Source organism: Carcharodon carcharias, chromosome 6 (genome assembly GCF_017639515.1).
Source record: "Carcharodon carcharias isolate sCarCar2 chromosome 6, sCarCar2.pri, whole genome shotgun sequence".
In the NCBI taxonomy this organism is placed as follows: domain Eukaryota; kingdom Metazoa; phylum Chordata; class Chondrichthyes; order Lamniformes; family Lamnidae; genus Carcharodon; species Carcharodon carcharias.
Genome location: NC_054472.1, coordinates 14,773,363 through 14,785,504, shown reverse-complemented (window position 1 = coordinate 14,785,504; position 12,142 = coordinate 14,773,363). Strand labels below are relative to the sequence as shown.

The window sequence follows — 12,142 nt, the reverse complement described above, 5'->3', positions numbered from 1 at the left end:
GGAGTGTGGGGGGGTGGAGGGGTGAACTATGCTTTATGCCATGGCAATGCCATGCCATTCAAGGCCACGGGCCTAGTGCTGGAAAATGGGATTAGAATAGTTAGGTACCTGTTTGACCGGCATAGACTTGATGGGGCCGAAGGGCCTTTTTCTGTGCTGTAGAGCTCTATGACTCTATGGGCTGAATTTTTCCCCCATCGGGCGTGCTTCCGATTGGTGCCCCTGATTGGAGGTGCGGCGCCATTGTACATAGACGGGCCAATTAAGGCCCACCCAGCATGACGTCCCCACAGAAACGCTGTGCGGTCCCTGTGCGGGCGGGGTTGGGGGGGTGGGGGGGGGGGAACGGTGGAATCCCAAAATCAAGAGTGTGCTCTTTCACACATGCACACGATAGAGCGCACTCATCTCCCTGAGGCTAAGTGCAGCCTCAGGGAGATCAGCTGTAAATGTAAAAAAATCTAAAAATAGAAAAGTAAAATTTCCCTAACATGTCCCCTCATGTGACAATATCACGAGTTGAGACATGTCCATAATTGTCTCAAAAACTTTATTAAAATTTTTTAAAGCCTACATGAAACCTCATCCCGTCCGTGGATGAGGTTCCTGTTTTTTCTAGTTCCCGCCGGGGCTCCTGGCCTGTCCGCCAGCCTTAAGGTTGGACGGGCAGGTCCTTTAATTACATAATTGACCCTGTCAATGGCCTCAATTGGCCATTGACAGGTCGGTGGGCCTGCAGCTGATTTCGCTGCGCCCCCGCCTTCCTGAAAATTTAAATGGGGCGCAGTGGCGTCGGGGGTTCCCCCCAACATCACCGTGTGTCAGCGAGCGGGCACCACCCCCCTGATGTGTAAAATCCTGCCCCACGTCTCTATGTTGTGTACAGTACCAATGGGATCTGGAAACAGATTCAGAAGATACCATACTTTAAGGAATATGATACACCCAGGCCACCAATGGAATAACAGCACCACTGGACAAACATTATGGCTGTGGTGTTGGATGGAAGAATGTTCGTGATTGCTGGACGTCCACTTCCATTGGACAAGCCTCCACGGTGGGATTGTGCACTTGTAAAATGTACCCCCAGGCCTGGTGAGTGGTCAAGACCGATGTTCCCTCTGAACTCTGCAGCCGCGCAGAAGCTGAAATTCCACACGCAGATTGTACACGAAAGTTGGTCCCTTTAAATTACTACGCATGTGCGACTGTGCCACAAAAAAAAATTAAAGGGGCCAGGTACCTGAAGGAATCACCGCCCACTGGAGAAGAAAATTACAGGGACTGTTGGTCAAAAACTGAATGCCACAGGGTGTTGCCAATCGCTATTTACTATTCCTGCCTGCCTGAGACCAATCACCTCTTTTCTCCTTTAAGATGCTCTTTAAAACCGTCCTCTTTTCACCTAGCCTTCGGTCTTCTATCTCCTTATGTGGCGCGGTGTCAGGTTTTGCTTAACGATGCTCCTGTCACCTGCCTTGGGACATTTTGCCACGTTAAAGTTGGTTGAGGCGCATTAAACGTTATGGGCAGAATTTAACCTCCTGCGGGCGGGCGGGCGGGCTCTTGGCTCGACTCGACTGGGTGTGAAATCACGCTGGATGGCGTCGGGCAAGCATCCCGTTGTCGTGGCCTGATATTTCCCAGGGCGGGCACCCGCAAAAAATCGGAAGCGCTCCGGCCGACGATTAAGCCCATCAGCGGCACAATCGTCGGCCTTTACCTTTCTCGGCTAAGCTCATCCAAGGGCGGGATGAAATTTCCCGTTAGGAAATAAAATTAAAAAATAAATATCTGGGGGCAGCGTTTTTACAAGGTGCGCTTTCAGGTGCTTGATTGTGCTGCATGGACGTGTTTTTTTTTCTTGGCAGCTTTTTACAGCTTTATTTTGCAACCGTCTGCCTTCAGGGAGCTTCCACGCGGCGCTCGCCCGCAACCCATGATGACACCATCGCCTGCCCTCGTCCTGACCCCCCCCCCCACCACAACCCTGGCAGTACTGAGCTTATCGACCATGGTCGGGGGCCGATCGCTGTCGGGGGGTCCGTTTTCCAGGCTCCTCCCGGGCCTGTCGATCAACCGAGAAATCCAGGCCCACATACGGCCAAAAAAAAAGAGTTCTCAAAAATAAACCTCATTAAAAATTTCAGAAATACACTTGATCTTCGAATTCTCCACTCTCCTGCACCCGTTGAGCGAGCCGTTCCATCACCAAACATGACAGAATTCACCCCCCCCCCCACCCCCCCAACCCCTGCCATATTCCAACGGTCCTCCCTCTGTGAATAATGCAAACTCCGGATCAAATGTGGGGAATGAATGAGCGAAACCCACAACGCTTCGAGGACTCGCTCGTCTCTTTTAGTCTCGTTCACTGGGGTTGAGCAGAAGGCACCATCAAACACAACAACAACTTGCGTTTATGTAGCACCTTTAACGTAGAGAAATATCCCGAGCGCTCCACACGAGCAATTGTCGAACAAGAGTTGAAACCGAGTGGCGTGAAAGCAAAATACCGCGGATGCTGGAAATCTGGAATAAAAATAGAAAATGCTGAAAAATACTCAGCGGGCCTGGCAGCATCGGTGGAGAGAGAGTTAACGTTTCAAGTCCGTGTGGAGAAAGAGTTAACGTTTCGAGTCCGTGTGGAGAGAGAGTTAACGTTTCGAGTCCGTGTGGAGAGAGAGTTAACGTTTCTAGTCCGTGTAGAGAGAGAGTTAATGTTTCGATCCGTGTAGAGAGAGAGTTAACATTTCAAGTCCATGTGACTCTTACATCAGAGGCAATAAGGAGATATTTGGGCAGGTGTGGCCAAAAGTTTGGTTGAAGTTTAAGGAATAACTTAGAGAAAGGAGTGCAGAGGCAGAGAGATTTAGGGAGAGTTTAGGGCTGAAGCAACTGAAGACAGGGCCGCCACTGGTGGAGTGAACAACATCAGGGATTGGAATTAGAAATCTTGCTCATCATGAGGGGAACCCCAGAAGGTTCAGACTTTTAACCCGCATGTGATTCAGTGTTAGAGATACAGAATTGTTAGACTGAATGGAAATGGCATGCATTGTAGGATTTAAGAAAGGATTGCAATTTGAGGATAGAATATTTTGATAATCAGCATGGCGGGTCAGGATAACAGTCCACTCGCGTCTGTTACACACAAAAATATACCCATGAATGCATTTCTCAGGGTATGAAAGCTGTTCTAACAGCTCAGTGATGGAACAACTAAGACTACTTCACCCCAATTACTATGCTACCTGAAGTGAGTAAGATCAAAGAGTTGAAGCATGTATAATATGTAGCAGAGCTGGTCCAAGTCAGTCTTACTTTCTACTCCTGGAGCCTTTCGATGTCACACTTCTACTGATCCAATCCGTGCACGGAGGTTAAAAAATAAAAATTACATAAACACATTCCAGGGGCCAAAATGTTTCAGCCGGCGGGCAGGAATGGGTGGGAGTGGTCGCAGAGCCGACCACCAGCCTCAGTCAACTCCGCGCTGCCATTTTACGTGGGCAGGCCACTTAAGGCCCACCCAGCGTGAGACGCAAGCTGCAGCGCTCAGTGCTCCCTGTGCGGGCGCGGGGAGGAGGGAGAGTCGGGGCCGGCTCTCTTTCGCGCGCACGCTTACGAAGGAGCGCTTCAATCGCCCTGAAGCACGGGGCTGCCTCAGGGGAGATTGAAGCGGTTTTGAAGTAAATGAACAAAGGATTTGAAAATGTAATTAAACACATCCCCTCACGCGTCACCTTTCGGAAATTTTTTTACTTAAGCGGTGAAAGCTTTAGGAAACCTCATCCCGCTCGTGGAGATGAGAAAAGTGGGGGTGGTGGAGAACAAAGCAGGACTGAGCTGTTGAAATGCCAGCACAGGCACGATGGGCCCAATGGCACCTTTCTGCAGGATAGGTCCTGTGATTCTACGTGGCAAGGGTAAAGTTTATGGACTCTTCCTCCCGGTGAAGAAGGGACTTGCAAACCTCGGAGGGCCGTGCACTGCACAAGATATGTCTGTCTGTTCGTTTTAATGGATGGAAGAATCAGCAGAGTTCCCAGCATGCTTTGCAGTGAGACCTACCCTAACGACACAAAATGGACAATCAGACGCGCCAATGCAGACCAACACTGGCTGATCATAATTTCCTTTTCATCTATGGACGGACTTTGTTTCCTTCATGTTTATTCAAAAAGCGAGATGTTGATTTCCAACCATTATAATGTCCTCGATTGCCTTTGGACTTCATTTTGTTTCGAGCTATCAAGTTATACACTGGGTAATTATTAAAATGCTAATCCTAACATGAACAAACTACTTTGAGTATTCAAAGGGATGCTTAGCTTTGAAAGTATGTAATGTATTCTTTAAATAAATGTTGGTAATAGTGAATACGATGTAATGCCTGCTGCCTCCAAACCAGAAACAGGAATCAGGAATTCAGCTCCAACTCCGGCCTCCGGCGCATGCACAGTTTCTCCAAGCACTTACATCATCAGTGTGCGTCCCGAAACTTCCATTGCCACATCGCCCCCCCCCCACCCCCCCCATTCTCCTCTTTATTCAACTCTCTGCTTCCCCCACCGCTCCCCTCGCTGTTCTCCTCACTTCTTCCCCTGCTCCCCAGCCGCTTCTCCTGTTCCCCATGGCCTTCCACATTCCCCTCATCGCTTCACCTTTCCCCCTCCCCTCTCACCGCTCTCCTTGTTCCTCCCGCTGCTCTCCGCTCCAGAATCGAGCCAGTGGTGAGGGGCCGCAGGGCAAGCAGCGATAGAAGAGGCGATGAGAGCAGCAAGGGGAGCGAGGAGAGCGGGGAGGGGAGTGAAGAGAGTGGGGAGGGGAGTGAGGGGAGTGGGGAGGGGAGTGAGGGGAGTGGGGAAGGGAGTGAGGGGAGTGGGGAGGGGAGTGAGGAGAGTGGGGAGGGGAGCGAGGAGAGTGGGGAGGGGAGTGAGGAGAGTGAGGAGGGGAGTAAGGAGGGGAGTGAGGAGATGGGGAGGGGAGTGAGGAGAGTGAGGAGGGGAGTGGGGAGGGGAGTGGGGAGGGGAGTGAGGAGAGTGGGGAGGGGAGTGAGGGGAGTGGGGAGGGGAGTGAGGAGAGTGGGGAGGGGAGTGAGGGGAGTGGGGAGGGGAGTGAGGAGAGTGGGGAGGGGAGTGAGGAGAGTGAGGAGGGGAGTGGGGAGGGGAGTGGGGAGGGGAGTGAGGAGAGTGGGGAGGGGAGTAAGGAGGGGAGTGAGGAGATTGGGGAGGGGAGTGAGGGGAGTGGGGAGGGGAGTGAGGAGAGTGGGGAGGGGAGTGAGGAGAGTGGGGAGGGGAGTGAGGAGAGCAGGGAGGGGAGTGAGGAGAGTGGGGAGGGGAGTGAGGGGTGTGGGGAGGGGAGTGAGGGGTGTGGGGAGGGGAGTGAGGGGAGTAGGGAGGGGAGTGAGGGGAGTAGGGAGGGGAGTGAGGAGAGTGAGGAGGGGAGTAAGGAGGGGAGTGAGGAGATTGGGGAGGGGAGTGAGGAGAGTGAGGAGGGGAGTGGGGAGGGGAGGGGGAGGGGAGTGAGGAGAGTGGGGAGGGGAGTGAGGAGAGTGAGGAGGGGAGTAAGGAGGGGAGTGAGGAGATTGGGGAGGGGAGTGAGGAGAGTGAGGAGGGGAGTGGGGAGGGGAGTGGGGAGGGGAGTGAGGAGAGTGGGGAGGGGAGTGAGGAGAGTGGGGAGGGGAGTGGGGAGGGGAGTGAGGAGAGTGGGGAGGGGAGTGAGGAGATTGGGGAGGGGAGTGAGGGGAGTGGGGAGGGGAGTGAGGAGAGTGGGGAGGGGAGTGAGGAGAGTGGGGAGGGGAGTGAGGAGAGTGGGGAGGGGAGTGAGGAGATTGGGGAGGGGAGTGAGGGGAGTGGGGAGGGGAGTGAGGAGAGTGGGGAGGGGAGTGAGGAGAGTGGGGAGGGGAGTGAGGAGAGTGGGGAGGGGAGTGAGGAGAGCGGGGAGGGGAGTGAGGAGAGCAGGGAGGGGAGTGAGGAGAGTGGGGAGGGGAGTGAGGGGTGTGGGGAGGGGAGTGAGGGGTGTGGGGAGGGGAGTGAGGGGAGTAGGGAGGGGAGTGAGGAGAGTGGGGAGGGGAGTGAGGAGAGTGGGGAGGGGAGTGAGGAGAGTGGGGAGGGGAGTGAGGAGAGCAGGGAGGGGAGTGAGGAGAGTGAGGAGAGTGAGGAGAGTGAGGAGGGGAGTGAGGAGAGCAGGGAGGGGAGTGAGGAGAGTGAGGAGAGTGAGGAGAGTGAGGAGGGGAGTGAAGAGAGTGGGGAGGGGAGTGAGGGGTGTGGGGAGGGGAGTGAGGGGTGTGGGGAGGGGAGTGAGGAGGGGAATGAGGGCAGGGAGGAGAGTGGGGAGGGGAGTGAGGAGGGGTGAGGGGAGTGAGGAGGGGAGTGAGGAGAGTGAGGAGGGGAGTGAGGAGAGTGGTGAGTGGAGTGAGGAGGGGAGTGAGGAGGGGAGTGAGGAGTGGAGTGAGGAGGGGAGTGAGGAGGGGAGTGAGGAGAGTGGTGAGGGGAGGGGAGTGAGGAGAGTGAGGAGGGGAGTGAGGAGGGGAGTGAGGAGAGTGAGGGGAGTGAGGGGAGTGAGGGGAGTGAGGAGGGGAGTGGGGAGGGGAGTGAGGGGAAGCGGGGAGGGGAGTGAGGGGAAGCGGGGAGGGGAGGGAAGAGAGTGAGGAGAGTGAGGAGAGGAGTGAAGAGGGGCTTGGGGAGGGGAGTGAGGTCCCATCTGTGTGCCAATCGCCAGTTCTTCAGGCAGCATTAAGCAGAGGCAGCGCCTGCACTTGGAAACTCGCTAGGGGTATACAAGTTAACTTGGAGTTTCCCAGTTTGATGTGGGCAATTAGCTGGGTCGTCTCTGTAGGTAACGTCACTGTCTCTGCCACGGCAACAGCGCATGTGTAGGAAGTGCTCCCCCTGGTGTTGCGGCGTAAATAAACACTGATCGTGATCATCATGAAGGACAATCGGAAAAATTAGCACATCGCTGACGTCGAGGGCAGAATTTTCCTGTTGGCTTGCGGGGAAGGTCCCCACACGCCGAGGCATAAAATGACGCATGGTGATGTCTGGCGAGCGTCCCAATGTCACTGCGCGCCATCGCGATATTTCGGTGAGCGGACACGCAATAATATCCGATGCGCAGCCACCATTAATTAACAGGCCTTTGAGGCACCAATCGACAACGAATTTTCAGCACCCGGGCGATCTTCAGGTTGTCGTACGGGCGCGACGGGCAGGTGGGTAGGTACAAACCTCATCCACGGGTGGGGTAAGAGGGCGCAGTGGCATCGTGAATGTGCTCAGTCAGATATTTATGTTTGAAACTTCCTGATACTTGCCTGTGTGAACAGAAATACTTCAAAACTCATACCAGCTGCTTGGACAGGACTCACAACCTTCAGGTCAGCACTCTGCAGTGAAGATCCTTTTTGGGGCCTGCAGGTTTCAGGAAGCCTTCCCTTAGTTTGGGAATGGGAGTTGTGTTCTCCGCTGGAGATACCTCCTCTGAGGAGGAAGGGAGGGCCAGAAGGGGGAGGAGGCCAGGAATGCACATTCAGCCTCCAGGGAACCACCTTTGGGAGGACAGGCGCAGGCACAAGGGGCGCAAGGTCAACAGGAAGTGCAAGGTGGAAGGGGCCACAGAAGATGCCACTATCCTGCTGCCAGGGTTTACAGGTGGCGAAGCAGCTACCTCAATATGTCTGAGGTGCAGTGACAAAGGAGGCTCCGTCTCTCAAGGGAGGCAGTGAACCAAATCTGTCAGATGATTGGGCCTGAGTTCTCCGCAAACTGTGTGGGTGGACACCCCATGCCGGTGGCTCTAAAGGTCACAACTGCCCTCAAATCCTATGCCTCTGGCTCTTTCCAGGGCTCGGTGGGTGATCTCTGCGGAGTCTCCCAATCAGCTGTCCACACTTGCGTCAAGCAAGTGACAGACTCTCTGTTCAGGCATGCATTGACTTTCATCCACTTCCACTGGGACAATGCCAGTCAGACAGAGTGAGCCAGAGGCTTTGTGGCGATTGCTGGCTTCCCCCATGTCCAGGGTGCTATAGACTGTACACATGTGGCCATCAAAGCACCAGCAGGTGAGCCCGGTGCCTTTGTCAACAGGAAGGGCTTCCACTCCATGAACATGCAGATAGTGTGTGATCACAGTATGCTGATTCTACAAGTCTGTGCAAGGTACCCAGGCAGCTCCCAACACGCTTACACACTCAGACACTCCCAAGTGCCAGGGCTATTCAGTGCTTAGCCTGGCTGGATAGTTGGCTGCTGGGTGACAAGGGTTATCCCCTCAGATGGTGGTTCATGATGCCTCTCCACCATCCAAGAACAGAAGCTGAGCAGCGGTACAATAGGAGCCACGACTCCACAAGGGCTGTGGTGGAGAGAACCATTGGTCTTCTCAAGATGCACTTCTGATGCCTGGACCGCTCAGGGGGCGCACTCCAGTACCCCCCAGATTGTCTGTCGCTGATAGTGGTTGCATTCTGCACTCTCCACAATCTTGTGCTGGAAAGGGGGGATGCAGTGGATGATGAAGATGTAGGCGCAGTTGCTGCAGCTGCACACGATGAGTCCAGCAGTGAGTCCAAGGATGAGCACGCACAGGGAAATGCTGAGGGGGTAGACGCTGACCCGGGCATACTCCGGGGGGGGCAGGAACACCCGGGAGGCTTTAATCCAACCTTCAGCTAGAACACCACAGATGGACTCCAAGGACAAGCCTGGGCTGCAGGCTCCATACTCGATAGCTGAATTCAAAATCTGCCTGGATAGGAACATTAACTAAGGGCCTTGTCAATAAAGCTCATTGTGACACAACTCACTCATAACATGATGGGTAACCATCCACCTGCAGAGGAAAAGAGGCACCCTCAGCCATGGTCACATGTCTAAATTTAATGATATAACAAAATGAACTTAAGGGAATAAAATGATAAAGGTGTTAAACACCACACCAACTAATCATGACCTCATTGCGGGGCAACACAAAAGCACCAGTGAAAAACCCGTTGTGTGCCTAAGGTGCCTTAAATTTACGTTTTCAGGTGCTATGTCCTGGTGCTGACCCCTCACTGGGAGTGGTATCTGAGCCAGCCTGCTGACCCTGCTGTCCTGTTGGCCTCAATGACCTTGGCAGCTGTCCTCTGGCCCATGAAGCCTGTGCTGGCCCCGCCTGGGAGGGAGCTGCCAGTTCCACAGTTGGTAAATCCCCAGTTATTGCAGCCTCATTGGATGTCATGGTTACTGGGAGAGGGGCGGAGGAGCTGCTGCCCTCATCCGGCGCACCCTGAGAGGAGCCCACAGAGCCGACAGGCAGCTGCTGCGCCAACGTGAGGTCGCTTCGGACCTCCCTGCTCAGTGTGGATGGATGAGCACCGAGCCGGAAAACTTGATGCCCAGACCATCTCCCACACTCCAGGGGCACATCATCAACCACCGGCTGAGCATGTGCCTAGTCCCCTGCATTCCTCCAACTGCTGGCGCCATGGGCACTCTGTCTCTGCCAGCTCCTCCAGCGGCTGTGAAGTGCCCTCACTGCTGAGACCCGTGACACTAGCTGATGATCTAATTCCCACTGAAGTACCAGTCTCTGCGCTGGTGCCTGCCTGGCAGAGATGGTGACGCTGGTGGGTCAGAGACTTCAGGGCCCTCAGGTGTGAAAGGGGGTCCCTGTGCCTCCTCCTCCCCGCCCTGATCCTGATGCTGAAAGGAAGAACAAGGACATTGGATCAGTTAATGTGGAGACAATGACAATGTGCAGCACTGTTCCCCGGATCATTATGTGCTCATCCTTCCATAAGCAATGGCCATGTTGTAAACTTCAATCACTGAACGTTCAGCAGTGTCATGGCTGTTGGGACACGAATGGTGACCTCACTGCTGGACTAATGTACCTGCCCGTGGCACCCTGCCTCCCCGACACCGGTGGACCTGGGCGCATGGCGCCTCTCCAGATTGAGGGCCTCCTGCTAGTACCTGGTAATGATAGCCAACTAGGCCGGCCCTCCGCCAGTCCCCACCCACTCGGCGGCATTATGTGCATTCTTCTCCTGAAAAGGAGAGAGGAGCATTGATTAGCGCAACTTGTACCTGGGCTCTCTTCACGGACGGCCCACCCCAACCAGAGTGGGACATTGCAGGGCTCCAGTGCCTCCTGACCCCGCTGCTGCCGAACACTCACACAAAGATGTCAAGTCTGTCTCCCCCTTGGCCAAATACAGCCTACACACATTTGGCACCACACGGTCTAACCTTGCAAAGCAAGGAGGCGCAAGCATCTCGAACACAAAGGGCAGCAGATCGATCGGTGCCAACGCCACCTTGAAGCTCCCCTCCCAGCATGTCATCACCTTGACTTTGACATGTCCTGGAGTTCCAGCGCTGTGCCCAGGTGCAGCTCCTCCAGGTTGCCCCCAGAACAGTCATGTGGGTCTCAGTGTACCACATGCTGTGGGTGCAGAACCCATCGCTTCACCACCCTCTCAGGGTGACCTCGGCATGAGCAGTATCTGCTGGCCCACCCAGTGAAGGACACATACCGTCAATGATTCAATGCAGCCACTACATTCAGAGTTTGGGGGTGGGGGGGTGTTGGGGGGGGTGGTGCCAAGGGAAAGCCTATCTGCTGGGTTAAGTGACTAATGCCGACATGGTCCTCACCCTTCCAGAGCGCAAAAGGTCGTAAAGCTCTTGCGACACTGGATCCCGGTGCAGCGCACCACATTGCGGAGGCTCACTACCTCCGCCACCTCCTCCCAGGCACGTTTGGTCATGTGGGGGGGCGGGGGGGGGGCCTCCCCCTCCCATCCCTGGGAACGAGGCCCTCCCGCCATGTTGCCACCTCCTCGAGGAGGGCAGCAAGGCAATCGTCTGAGAAATGAAGGGCACAGTGACCCCCAACCCCCCTGCCCTACCCTCCTGCCCGGTCTGCTCACCAGCAGCGCTCTGGGCAGCCCTTCTGCTGGCCGTGTTTGACGGCCTTTGCAAGGCTGCAGGAGGATTTTTAAACAAGCCGTCGAGTCGCCATTGGACCCGGCGGCCATTGCAGTCCCGCCGCTGCCCGCCCACTCCCGCTCTCCTCGGGAGCCATGATTCATGCTGGACGGGCCTTAATTGGCCCACCCGCGTAAAATGGCGGCACAGACCCAATCGCGGGCGGCGATCAGGTTCCGCGCCCACCCCCACACGGCCTGCCCGACAGGCAGAATATTCTGCCCCTAGTATTCTTGGAAATAAATATTTATACGGAAAAAAAGAGCGACTGTGGTAGCCAGCTATCCCATTTTTACACGGCTAAATGAAGGGAGTCGTGTAGGAACATTCCTCTTGTCTCCTCCAGGTAGCATCCTTAATTATTCAAGGGTTGTGAACTATAGCTTTATGCTGTGATTTTGCGACCGGGCAGGTAAATTTACCTCACCCGGAAAAAGGAACAAACCCTGTGCCATTGGCGACACTGTGAACCACCTGCTAGCTATTTAGCCAACTGAGCTAACTGCCCCCACACCACCACCTCCACAGCAACCTCCCCCACGCTCCCCCCAACCCGGTGCGCACATTATCCTGGTTTTTTTATTATTCATTGATGGGATGTGGGCTTCACTGGCTGGGCCAGCATTTATTGCCCTTGAGAAGGTGGTAGTGAGCTGCCATCTTGAACCGCTGCAGTTCATGTGGTGTAGGTACACCCACAGCACTGTTAGGGAGGGAGTTCCAGGATTTTGACCCAGCGACAGGGAAGAAATGGCGATATATTTCCAAGTCAGGATATATTTCCCAAGTGGGATGATGTATCCGTTGGCATTGGGGCATCGATCACATTTGACACAATTAATTTGAATCTGTTGTTGTTCTTAGGAAAAAAATTTTAAAAAGCAATGAAACTCAAGACACATAAATCCAGCGTGACAGGTAGAGCTTCCAAGGCCACCAGCAAGCCATCACAGTACAGGAGTTTTCAAAGCAGAGTCCGAGTGAACAAATGTGGTAACATCTCAGTAAAGTACAGATGCTTTGTACATTTCAAAATATCCTTAATACAGACATTCTTACATTCCTCCAAAATGTACTTTCTTCCAAGTTGATATTATTAATAGGCAACTAAGCTATTTAAATAGCAATAAGACCAAGGCCCTCATTAAAACAACAGA

At 54.3% G+C, this 12,142-nt stretch overlaps 1 protein-coding gene across 1 annotated transcript in view; it reads right to left on the bottom strand.

Moving 5' to 3' along the window:
• Positions 1-12,142, bottom strand: part of ofcc1 (orofacial cleft 1 candidate 1) — a 333,910-nt gene that overhangs the window by 301,647 nt on the left and 20,121 nt on the right. The gene's annotated exons all lie outside the window — the stretch shown is intronic.